Source organism: Monomorium pharaonis, chromosome 4 (genome assembly GCF_013373865.1).
Source record: "Monomorium pharaonis isolate MP-MQ-018 chromosome 4, ASM1337386v2, whole genome shotgun sequence".
NCBI lineage: Eukaryota > Metazoa > Arthropoda > Insecta > Hymenoptera > Formicidae > Monomorium > Monomorium pharaonis.
Genome location: NC_050470.1, coordinates 2,624,535 through 2,637,241, shown reverse-complemented (window position 1 = coordinate 2,637,241; position 12,707 = coordinate 2,624,535).

Genomic DNA, 12,707 nt, shown 5'->3' with positions numbered 1-12,707 from the left:
TATTTCATAATAGTCTTTCTTTTGATGAAATGTATAATTTCATGACAAAACATTGTTTTTTTTTTAACAAAAGCAATTTTTTAAATCTATTTTAGTGAAAAAACCACGTTACCATGTCCTTCCCCTGTTTCTTTTTAATCTATTATGTAGTGTTGTCACATTTTTATAAATAACATCCTAAATATTATATATTTTATAATTTTGAGTCTAGAATTAATTGAACAACATATTGGCATTAAAAACGTTAAGTTATATCGCTTTTCAATATAAATTATTGATTACTAATAAAGTTATTGTATGAAACACCACCTTCTCCTTTACTGTTTAATTATTTCTGACAGCATAATAGAATATTTCATTTGCATATATTGTAAAATTGATTTAACTTTCATAGCAAAAAGAGATTTAATAACAGTTATATTAACAAAGTTTTTAATTGCATAATTGTATGTAAAATTGTATGCGAGATAAAATAATGAAAAAGTATAATAATAAAATAATAAAGGTATATGTTATAAAATATTATAATAATGATAATTTGTATTACGCGGAAAATTTTGAAAATTGTGATATTGCTGTCAAGGGTATTCACGAACTGTATCGGACATCGTCTGCACGTATTTGGATTATACGTATGTGATCATTTACTGTGTTTCTCCCTCGAGTGTAGCGATAAATAAATCTGTTTCATTTCTGGAAACTGTTCTGGATAATGAAATGTCAATGCGGGGAAGCATATGCCTCCGCAACTAATTACCGGCAATGTGCACAAGTGCATAATTACGAGAATTCGCATCCCTCATTGCATGACCTATTTTGATGTAACTACTAATTTACGATCAAAAAATCAGTGAATTCCTCGAAACGGAAGTATTCGGAAATCATGAGAAAGGAAGAAAGTAGAGGACAAACTTTTCGAACAGAGTAGAGTCTTTCGAAGTTGATTAATATAATAAAAAATAAGAGTAATTAATTATTCGTAGTTAAACAATTCCTGCTAATTTTTTCATGTGTAAAAAGGAAAATGTGCATCAAAAAATGTTAATGAATAAATATTTATCTCAAAAACTTCAAGAATCGTATAATACGAATTTAACGACAATTTAGTGTCTCCATAAAAAAGTTCAGTATTTGCGTGCATTTCTTTAACGGAGAGTGAACGTATATAGCAATCGGTTACCATGAATTCTCACGCAAATCCATTCCGCTCACGTCCATCCCCTTAGCTTTACTCTGCGTGTGGTTTTATCAGAATGTCTTCAACGCGCTGTTTTTTTTTTACGTCTTGTTACCGTTTAAAGAGCTACGAGGGATCTCGACGTAAAGAGTCGATCGTAAAGTTTCTTAGAAGCGAAGCACATCAGCCGCAAATGTAGAAGAACGAAATATAGGGTGAGTACTTAGTTCAGTAATCCCGGCTGATAGGAGGCTTTCAAGCCAAAACGGCAACAAACGCCACGCCGGATAGGAAGATAAAGGCAGATGTGTTGATGAGCAAAGAGCGGTAGGAGAAGCTGGAACTATTAAGAGAAGGCCTTCGTGCCGAGAGCTAAAGCCGTCATTGCAATTTACTAGATCGCGTAAAACACTATCATGAAGTTGAACATGCTCTTTTAATGGGATAAATTTGATATGTGTCGCGCTAGGATAGAAATATTAGCTTATTTTTCCCGTATGAAACTGTATAGAAGAAAAATGATGATTTCGCTTATATATCAATTTCAGTATTTTTATTTTTAATTATTTTCGATAGAAAAAAATGGAGAATTTTAGATCTTTCTTCCTAATTATAAAATTATATAAAAGATTTCGTGTTATAAAAATATTTATGTTAAAAAATAGATTAAATTATTGTTATTAATTTACACATTACAATATATTTAATTATTAAAACAATAAACATCTTTTTGTGCGTTTATATTAATGTATATATTAATGTACTGTTATGTAATGTATATTATTAATAAAAATTTAGAGACTGCTGTACACTCGCACAAAATAATATAATGGAGCAATAAACCAGATGAACGATGATTCGGATTAAAAAGATATTTACAGATAGTTATTTCCCCTCGATCGATTGCAGCCACCCACTAGGGCGGTTTCACACACACGTTGTAAATTCATTGAAGTATAACTTTCCAGTTATTCCCCGGCTGGTAACTTTCGGAACATCTGCATTACGAGCGTATCAACTATAATAAAGCCGGCGAAACGTATAGCTTATGCAAAATTATTGGCCGATTCTAACTTTCCCCAAATACATTTATCCTCGCGCTACCGTTAATACCTATCCACTCGCGGTTGCAACCATGTTAATGGCTTTGTCGTTCCGTAATGACGACGAGCCGAACTTCTGATTAATGTTGCATTGTTAAACCGCGCAGCAGTGCAATTATAGGATAATCACTGAAACAAATGTAGACATTGAGTTGTCTGTGACTGATTGTTTCCGATGATAAATTTTTTAAATCATTTTTTATCATATTTTATCACTAATATATTTAGCATATTTATATAATTTATCGTTCAACATTTTATCGTCAACTACATTAATTATACAGTTTAACAAAAAAAAACATTTTTAAATATAATAATTAAACAGAAAAATCTAGTTATTTTTCTTCGTTTTATGGATGCTGAAATTAAAAGAAATTTTTTGTTATGGTTAATAAGATTTTCATATAAGATATATATGTAAAAATTTTTATATATGATTAGCATTAGATTTAAATTTAGTAGTTGAAAAATCTTTAAGTTTAAAGAAATATAGTTGAAAGTTATGTATAAATTGTTAATAATTTAATTCACAGCTTTTCAGCAATAAATCCTGTATTTAATTAATATAAATATGTATATGTTAAAATATTAGTAAATATCTTATTGATTATAACCAACATAAAAAATTTTTTTCAAGGGTTAAAAGTCCTAACAAAACTACTTTTTAATTGTAGTAAAACTTCTCCAGCACGTTACATATCGTAATTATAATATAATAAAGTGCGGAAAAACAGTTTGTTTTGCAAGTTACTGTTTATAACTGCACATTTCTCAAAATTAATGATGTAAAAGCAATTTAGTGACCGGATTCATATTCAGCATCCGAAAAACTATAGAAAAGGACTAGCCTCGTATTGTTTTTTTTAAATTTTGTTGTTGTAAGACAAATGGTGGATTATTTTAATTTGCCCGAAGCCATGTATACAGTTTAAGCCTATGTGAACACGTTTAACACGATATATGGCGTTTGTACTGTGCAGTACGAAGTTATTGGTTGAATAATGCATATTAGTCGATTCGCCAGGAACTAGCTCCAATTTCCCTCGAGATTCAATTCTCCATAGTACCGTTCCCCGCCTTTTTTAGTGCGTAGCACTATTCATAAGCGACCGCTGGATGCTGTTCGTCATCGTCAAGCGTAAGTCTAAATATTTTTATACTAATAAAAATTTATTCTAATAAATAAATTAATTTTAAATAATCTTGTAATATCTTGAATAAGTATTATTTTTTTGAATAAATGCAATAAAAAGTAATGATAACTATACGTATACGTATAACGTATCATTGACTACATAAACTCTATTTTGCTGCGACACTATAGGATATGGTCGTTTCGGAAGATGTTCAGCTTAAATTTTTTTTCTAATCCAGAATCAACTTCCAATTTGTTTAATAGAGTGTCATCCCCATCGGATAAAGTCTCAGTCCCAGTTTGGCATACATTTGCTCAAACTGTAATAATTTTGACTGAAAACTCCTGTCACGTAGAAAACACCTGTTCCACGTAGTTGGATGTTGTTTCGAAATGTTGCGATTACGAGATAACAGCATAACATTTAAAGCTAAATTGTACACGTCCACATATGTTTCGTGGCACGTTACACAAGGAACCTTGCTTACAAGTATCTATCAGAATAAAAGGAAGTTTAAGACAGAGTTTTGCAAAATTTTACAAAAGCACTAAAGTTTCTTATATTGTATATATTTAATTATATATACAATGTAAGATACAATATAAACTGCCCCTATAAATAGTAATTAAGGTCATTAGCATCTTTATTATTAAAGCATCTCTATCATTATTTTAGTTTTAGTTTAGGAATTTTAAGACACAAAAAAATTTGCAAAGAGTCAAAAGTAAAAACATGATAAAATTATATATATATATATATATATATATATATTCGATGAGACCGAAAATTTTAATATAAAATTATATAAATATTTAATGGTGTCGAAATTTTTAATGAACACATAAAAAACTTTGCAGACAGTCAAAAGTGAAAACGTGATATAATACACACACACACACACACACACACACACACACACACACACACACACACACACACACACACACACACACACACACACACACACACACACACACACACACACACACACACACACACACACACACACAATAAATGTTACGTATTGTATTATATGTTGTATATTATGACATGTATTATGTTATAATAATATGAAATACCATATTGTTTATTACATATTTTACTTTTATTTTACTAATCAATATGTACTAACAGTCTTGTTTTCAAAATGGTATTCTTTTACTTAAACAAAACGACACTTGCACGCTCGCGCGGAAGTTGTAAAAATAATTTATTTAAAGTCACGAAGAGAGAATGAAGTTTCAACGCTAACAACAGCGCCTAGCTTAACCGCGGAAATATATGCGACGAATAAAATTTCGCCTCGCAATTACCATCTTCACTGCGATCACTTGGCGCTACGAAACATCTTCTTGTTTCAGTTGCGATAAATTATGCATCAGCCTTGCGGTTCCTTTTTCTCTTTCTCTCTTGTCTTTTCCACTCTCTTTGTCTTCTTCATTCTTTGCGTGAGCGCGTTTTATTCTTTCTAAGCCGGATAAAAGTTTTTCGCTGTGAACAAGTACCGAACAAGTATTACAAATTGTGTTACGAGACTTTTATAAATATTTAAGTTATACACTTAATTGTGTATGTGTGGATGAATAACAAATTAAGCTGCCTGTTGATTAAAAAAGTCTGGTGTCCACACAGAATAATTCATTACTCTTTTGTATAAAAATATAAAAATGTATAAATATAATCGTGAAATGTGATTTATATGTGCAAATTATTACAAATTATAAATATAAGACAGGTAAAAATTAAAAAAAAAATTATATTATGCTATTTGTAACAGTGTACTATTTAACATATTCGTTATTTGTCTTATATTAATATTTATGAAATGCACATTGACAAGAGTTTCTAAATATTATTTTCCCATATTAATTTATACAACATTTAATCCTGCAAACGATATCAAACTGCAAACTTTAAATTGTACAGTTGAGCTATAATTTAATAGTATATGAGACAACTTATTAGAGAGAATGGACAAAATGAAATTAAAGAAAGGGGATGAGAGACAGGACAAAGCATATTTAAAAAGTTTTAAAAATTAAACATGATTAAACACCGAATTCTTTGATATTAGCGGAACATCAATATTACACAAAATTTTGTAGTAGCTGGACGATGAATAAAATTTCCATCTATAACATGCACTTCGCGTGCATGAGTATTACGAGCTCATACTTTACTATCATTCAAGACAAACGCGACTGAAGCACAATCGACGGAGATGCAATACGACAGAGACGTGAGACTCTGGATAACCGATAGATAATACGATACCAGAATGTGAAAACATGATAAACGAAATAAACGAAACGAGAATACGATAAACGAAACAAGAATACAATGTGACTACGCTGTGGCATCGATGACTGCGAATTGAAAGAGAGAGAGAGAGAACCGCATTCTAAACTTCCTGAACAGGATGGAACTACCCGGTCGCCGGTCTCATTAAAATCTACGATTTTGGTACTATGCGTTGTACTACGTTAATTAGCGATGTCGTAAGCGGAATCGACTTTACGTTCGTTTTACCAACTTGGCAAAGCGGATCTGTAACGACAATTCTGGATGTCCGTTTCTATGTCCCCGTCAGCGAATTCAGCAATTGTCGAGTTCGACAACCGCGCAGCACACAAGTGCCATTCAAGGATCCTACGGAAGATACGTGGATCGCTTATCTCAATCAGGACCCTACAGGAGATATGTAGATCGCTTATCTCTAACTAAGCATTGCGTCTGTATTAGCTAATACTTTTCTTTCAAACGATACAAATGGCATGAATTAAATAGTAGCTAAACTTTTATTTTAACATAGAATAGTTTTCAAGAGCGTTCTGTAGAACAGTTTTCTTCTCCACGATTTTTTTTCATACCTGTTTGTCGATTTTCTTGACTTTTTCTCGAGAGTGGGCGGCTTCCATGCATGGGTCCAATGTCAAGTCCCAATTGAGTTTTCCTCGGGATCTCCTATATTATTTCTTCATCCAATACTTTCTAATCTTCTCTTTCTCTCAGAATCATTTGTTGCACTTATATAACACACACATAATCAAAAAAATAATAATAATAAAAATAAATAAAAATACGAAAATTTAAAAAAGGCAAAAACATAATTGCCTTCTAAACGCCAGACTAAGATAATCGGACGGCACTTTTCACAGCACTCTTGATGTTAATCGCACGAGACGCGCAGGTTATTATCGTACATTACGACGATCTCATCGAAACGCGATCGCAAAAATAAGGGAAAAAAAACGAAGTTTTACGATATGAATCTCGTAAGTTAGCATTATATTAAATTTAAATTAAATATTAAACAGCAAAGGGTTTTTCTTCCTCTATTAATATAGTTAAAGATTAAGATGTGGATAAAGATATGAAATAAATATTTTTATGTAATAAATGCAATTACAATTGTAAATATAACTAATTTTTAAACACATTTTTTCATTTTTTTTACTATTTATTATTTACATAATAAGAATAATAATTAATAACTAAAATTTGTATGGTTGAAATAACTTTAAAATTATTTCCAAAAATAAATTATAATTAATTTGATAATTGCAACAATATTTTTAAATATATCTATCAAATATGCAATACTTTTGAAATAAAATGTTCAAAAATTCTGGTCAAGTCACATGAAAGTAATGCTATAATCAAAATATGCGTTGCGTCAGCTCGTAAAGTCCGAAAATATCATGTTGCATTGAAATGCGATCGTTTTGAGTGAAGTGTCGTTAGAAAATAAACTGAAAATAGTTTGAAATTTTCTGTACGTAAATATGAAACACAGCGTAAAACTTTTTTGCACTCTAGCAAATTTTATATTTTAATAAAAATAGAAAAAAATAGAAATGTTAAATTTCCTGATGTATCAGGATTCCGTAATTATTTTCTACAAATTTAAAAGACGATCTAATTTTGTATAAATTTAACAGAACAAAATTTAGATATTATGATCTCATATTTAGATATTTATTTAGAATCGTATTTAGATCACATTTAGAATTGACATGTACATAAAAATAAATTAAATAATATTATGTCTTAATTTTTAAAATTTTTAATGAGATATTTGTACGATTTTCGATAAAATTTAGTTCTTCAGATAACCTCCTAAGACAAGATCAACTATCTACACCTTTATTTCATTTTATTTCAATGATATTTCTGAAATAAGGAAAGACACGCAGAACTTCACGTTTCTGCATTTGACGTTCTTTTTCTGCTAACATTTTCCCCAAGCCGGCATATCTGCTTTGAGAAACTCTCCCATTTCCGTCCTAGTTAGAAATGTAAAATCGTAATACAACGATTACAAAAGGAAGTAAGAGCAGAATGCCGGACATTCGTGAATAATTTCAGAACCTCTACTTAGGTACTTCCCTTTAAAAGCAAGAGACATATCCCAGATACGTAAAAACTATCCAGCACGACATTTAAATTTAAGTTTCGTGCTGATTTCAGCAATATAAAATTATGTACACAAGTTTAAACGTTAGAACTCTGTTTAAAAATTATAGAAAAACACAGCAGAATACGAGAACTGTCCAGAATTGTCGCCTGATATGTAAAAACTATCCAGCACGACAATTAAATTTAAGTTTCGTGCTGATTTCAGCAATATAAAATTATGTACACAAGTTTATACAATAGAACTCTGTTTAAAAATTATAAAAAAACACAGCAGTATACGAGAACTGTCGAAAATTGTCACCAGATATGAAAAAACTATCCAGCACGACAATTAAATTTTAGTTTCGTGCTGATTCCAGCCTTTAAAAATGTGTACACAAGTTTAAACGATAGAACTCTGTTTAAAAATTATAGAAAAACACAGTAGAATACGAGAACTGTCAAGAATTGTCGCCAGATACGTAAAAACTATCCAGCACGACATTTAAATTTAAGTTTCGTGCTGATTTCAACAATATAAAATTATGTACACAAGTTTAAACGTTAGAACTCTGTTTAAAAATTATAGAAAAACACAGCAGAATACGAGAACTGTCCAGAATTGTCGCCAGATATGAAAAAACTATCCAGCACGACAATTAAATTTTAGTTTCGTACTGATTTCAGCAATATAAAATTATGTACACAAGTTTAAACGTTAGAACTCTGTTTAAATATTATAGAAAAACACAGCAGAATACGAGAACTGTCCAGAATTGTCGCCAGATATGAAAAAACTATCCAGCACGACAATTAAATTTTAGTTTCGTGCTGATTTCAGCAATATAAAATTGTGTACACAAGTTTAAACGATAGAACTCTGTTTAAAAATTATAGAAAAACACAGCAGAATAAGAGAACTGTCGAGAATTGTCGCCAGATATGAAAAAACTATCCAGCACGACAATTAAAATTAATTTTCGTGCTGATTTCAGCAATATAAAATTATGTACACAAGTTTAAACGTTAGAACCTTGTTTAAATATTATTGAAAAACACAGCAGAATACGAGAACTGTCCAGAATTGTCGCCAGATATGAAAAAACTATCCAGCACGACAATTAAATTTTAGTTTCGTGCTGATTTCAGCCTTTTAAAATTGTGTACACAAGTTTAAACGATAGAACTCTGTTTAAAAATTATAGAAAAACACAGCAGAATACGAGAACTGTCCAGAATTGTCGCCAGATATGAAAAAACTATCCAGCACGACAATTAAATTTTAGTTTCGTACTGATTTCAGCAATATAAAATTATGTACACAAGTTTAAACGTTAGAACTCTGTTTAAAAATTATAGAAAAACACAGCAGAATACGAGAACTGTCCAGAATTGTCGCCTGATATGTAAAAACTATCCAGCACGACAATTAAATTTAAGTTTCGTGCTGATTTCAGCAATATAAAATTATGTACACAAGTTTATACAATAGAACTCTGTTTAAAAATTATAAAAAACACAGCAGTATACGAGAACTGTCGAAAATTGTCACCAGATATGAAAAAACTATCCAGCACGACAATTAAATTTTAGTTTCGTGCTGATTCCAGCCTTTAAAAATGTGTACACAAGTTTAAACGATAGAACTCTGTTTAAAAATTATAGAAAAACACAGTAGAATACGAGAACTGTCAAGAATTGTCGCCAGATACGTAAAAACTATCCAGCACGACATTTAAATTTAAGTTTCGTGCTGATTTCAACAATATAAAATTATGTACACAAGTTTAAACGTTAGAACTCTGTTTAAAAATTATAGAAAAACACAGCAGAATACGAGAACTGTCCAGAATTGTCGCCAGATATGAAAAAACTATCCAGCACGACAATTAAATTTTAGTTTCGTACTGATTTCAGCAATATAAAATTATGTACACAAGTTTAAACGTTAGAACTCTGTTTAAATATTATAGAAAAACACAGCAGAATACGAGAACTGTCCAGAATTGTCGCCAGATATGAAAAAACTATCCAGCACGACAATTAAATTTTAGTTTCGTGCTGATTTCAGCAATATAAAATTGTGTACACAAGTTTAAACGATAGAACTCTGTTTAAAAATTATAGAAAAACACAGCAGAATAAGAGAACTGTCGAGAATTGTCGCCAGATATGAAAAAACTATCCAGCACGACAATTAAAATTAATTTTCGTGCTGATTTCAGCAATATAAAATTATGTACACAAGTTTAAACGTTAGAACCTTGTTTAAATATTATTGAAAAACACAGCAGAATACGAGAACTGTCCAGAATTGTCGCCAGATATGAAAAAACTATCCAGCACGACAATTAAATTTTAGTTTCGTGCTGATTTCAGCCTTTTAAAATTGTGTACACAAGTTTAAACGATAGAACTCTGTTTAAAAATTATAGAAAAAACACAGCAGAATACGAGAACTGTCCAGAATTGTCGCCAGATATGAAAAAACTATCCAGCACGACAATTAAATTTTAGTTTCGTACTGATTTCAGCAATATAAAATTATGTACACAAGTTTATACAATAGAACTCTGTTTAAAAATTATAAAAAAACACAGCAGTATACGAGAACTGTCGAAAATTGTCACCAGATATGAAAAAACTATCCAGCACGACAATTAAATTTTAGTTTCGTGCTGATTCCAGCCTTTAAAAATGTGTACACAAGTTTAAACGATAGAACTCTGTTTAAAAATTATAGAAAAACACAGTAGAATACGAGAACTGTCAAGAATTGTCGCCAGATACGTAAAAACTATCCAGCACGACATTTAAATTTAAGTTTCGTGCTGATTTCAACAATATAAAATTATGTACACAAGTTTAAACGTTAGAACTCTGTTTAAAAATTATAGAAAAACACAGCAGAATACGAGAACTGTCCAGAATTGTCGCCAGATATGAAAAAACTATCCAGCACGACAATTAAATTTTAGTTTCGTACTGATTTCAGCAATATAAAATTATGTACACAAGTTTAAACGTTAGAACTCTGTTTAAATATTATAGAAAAACACAGCAGAATACGAGAACTGTCCAGAATTGTCGCCAGATATGAAAAAACTATCCAGCACGACAATTAAATTTTAGTTTCGTGCTGATTTCAGCAATATAAAATTGTGTACACAAGTTTAAACGATAGAACTCTGTTTAAAAATTATAGAAAAACACAGCAGAATAAGAGAACTGTCGAGAATTGTCGCCAGATATGAAAAAACTATCCAGCACGACAATTAAAATTAATTTTCGTGCTGATTTCAGCAATATAAAATTATGTACACAAGTTTAAACGTTAGAACCTTGTTTAAATATTATTGAAAAACACAGCAGAATACGAGAACTGTCCAGAATTGTCGCCAGATATGAAAAAACTATCCAGCACGACAATTAAATTTTAGTTTCGTGCTGATTTCAGCCTTTTAAAATTGTGTACACAAGTTTAAACGATAGAACTCTGTTTAAAAATTATAGAAAAACACAGCAGAATACGAGAACTGTCCAGAATTGTCGCCAGATATGAAAAAACTATCCAGCACGACAATTAAATTTTAGTTTCGTACTGATTTCAGCAATATAAAATTATGTACACAAGTTTAAACGTTAGAACTCTGTTTAAAAATTATAGAAAAACACAGCAGAATACGAGAACTGTCCAGAATTGTCGCCTGATATGTAAAAACTATCCAGCACGACAATTAAATTTAAGTTTCGTGCTGATTTCAGCAATATAAAATTATGTACACAAGTTTATACAATAGAACTCTGTTTAAAAATTATAAAAAAACACAGCAGTATACGAGAACTGTCGAAAATTGTCACCAGATATGAAAAAACTATCCAGCACGACAATTAAATTTTAGTTTCGTGCTGATTCCAGCCTTTAAAAATGTGTACACAAGTTTAAACGATAGAACTCTGTTTAAAAATTATAGAAAAACACAGTAGAATACGAGAACTGTCAAGAATTGTCGCCAGATACGTAAAAACTATCCAGCACGACATTTAAATTTAAGTTTCGTGCTGATTTCAACAATATAAAATTATGTACACAAGTTTAAACGTTAGAACTCTGTTTAAAAATTATAGAAAAACACAGCAGAATACGAGAACTGTCCAGAATTGTCGCCAGATATGAAAAAACTATCCAGCACGACAATTAAATTTTAGTTTCGTACTGATTTCAGCAATATAAAATTATGTACACAAGTTTAAACGTTAGAACTCTGTTTAAATATTATAGAAAAACACAGCAGAATACGAGAACTGTCCAGAATTGTCGCCAGATATGAAAAAACTATCCAGCACGACAATTAAATTTTAGTTTCGTGCTGATTTCAGCAATATAAAATTGTGTACACAAGTTTAAACGATAGAACTCTGTTTAAAAATTATAGAAAAACACAGCAGAATAAGAGAACTGTCGAGAATTGTCGCCAGATATGAAAAAACTATCCAGCACGACAATTAAAATTAATTTTCGTGCTGATTTCAGCAATATAAAATTATGTACACAAGTTTAAACGTTAGAACCTTGTTTAAATATTATTGAAAAACACAGCAGAATACGAGAACTGTCCAGAATTGTCGCCAGATATGAAAAAACTATCCAGCACGACAATTAAATTTTAGTTTCGTGCTGATTTCAGCCTTTTAAAATTGTGTACACAAGTTTAAACGATAGAACTCTGTTTAAAAATTATAGAAAAAACACAGCAGAATACGAGAACTGTCCAGAATTGTCGCCAGATATGAAAAAACTATCCAGCACGACAATTAAATTTTAGTTTCGTACTGATTTCAGCAATATAAAATTATGTACACAAGTTTAAACGTTAGAACTCTGTTTAAAAA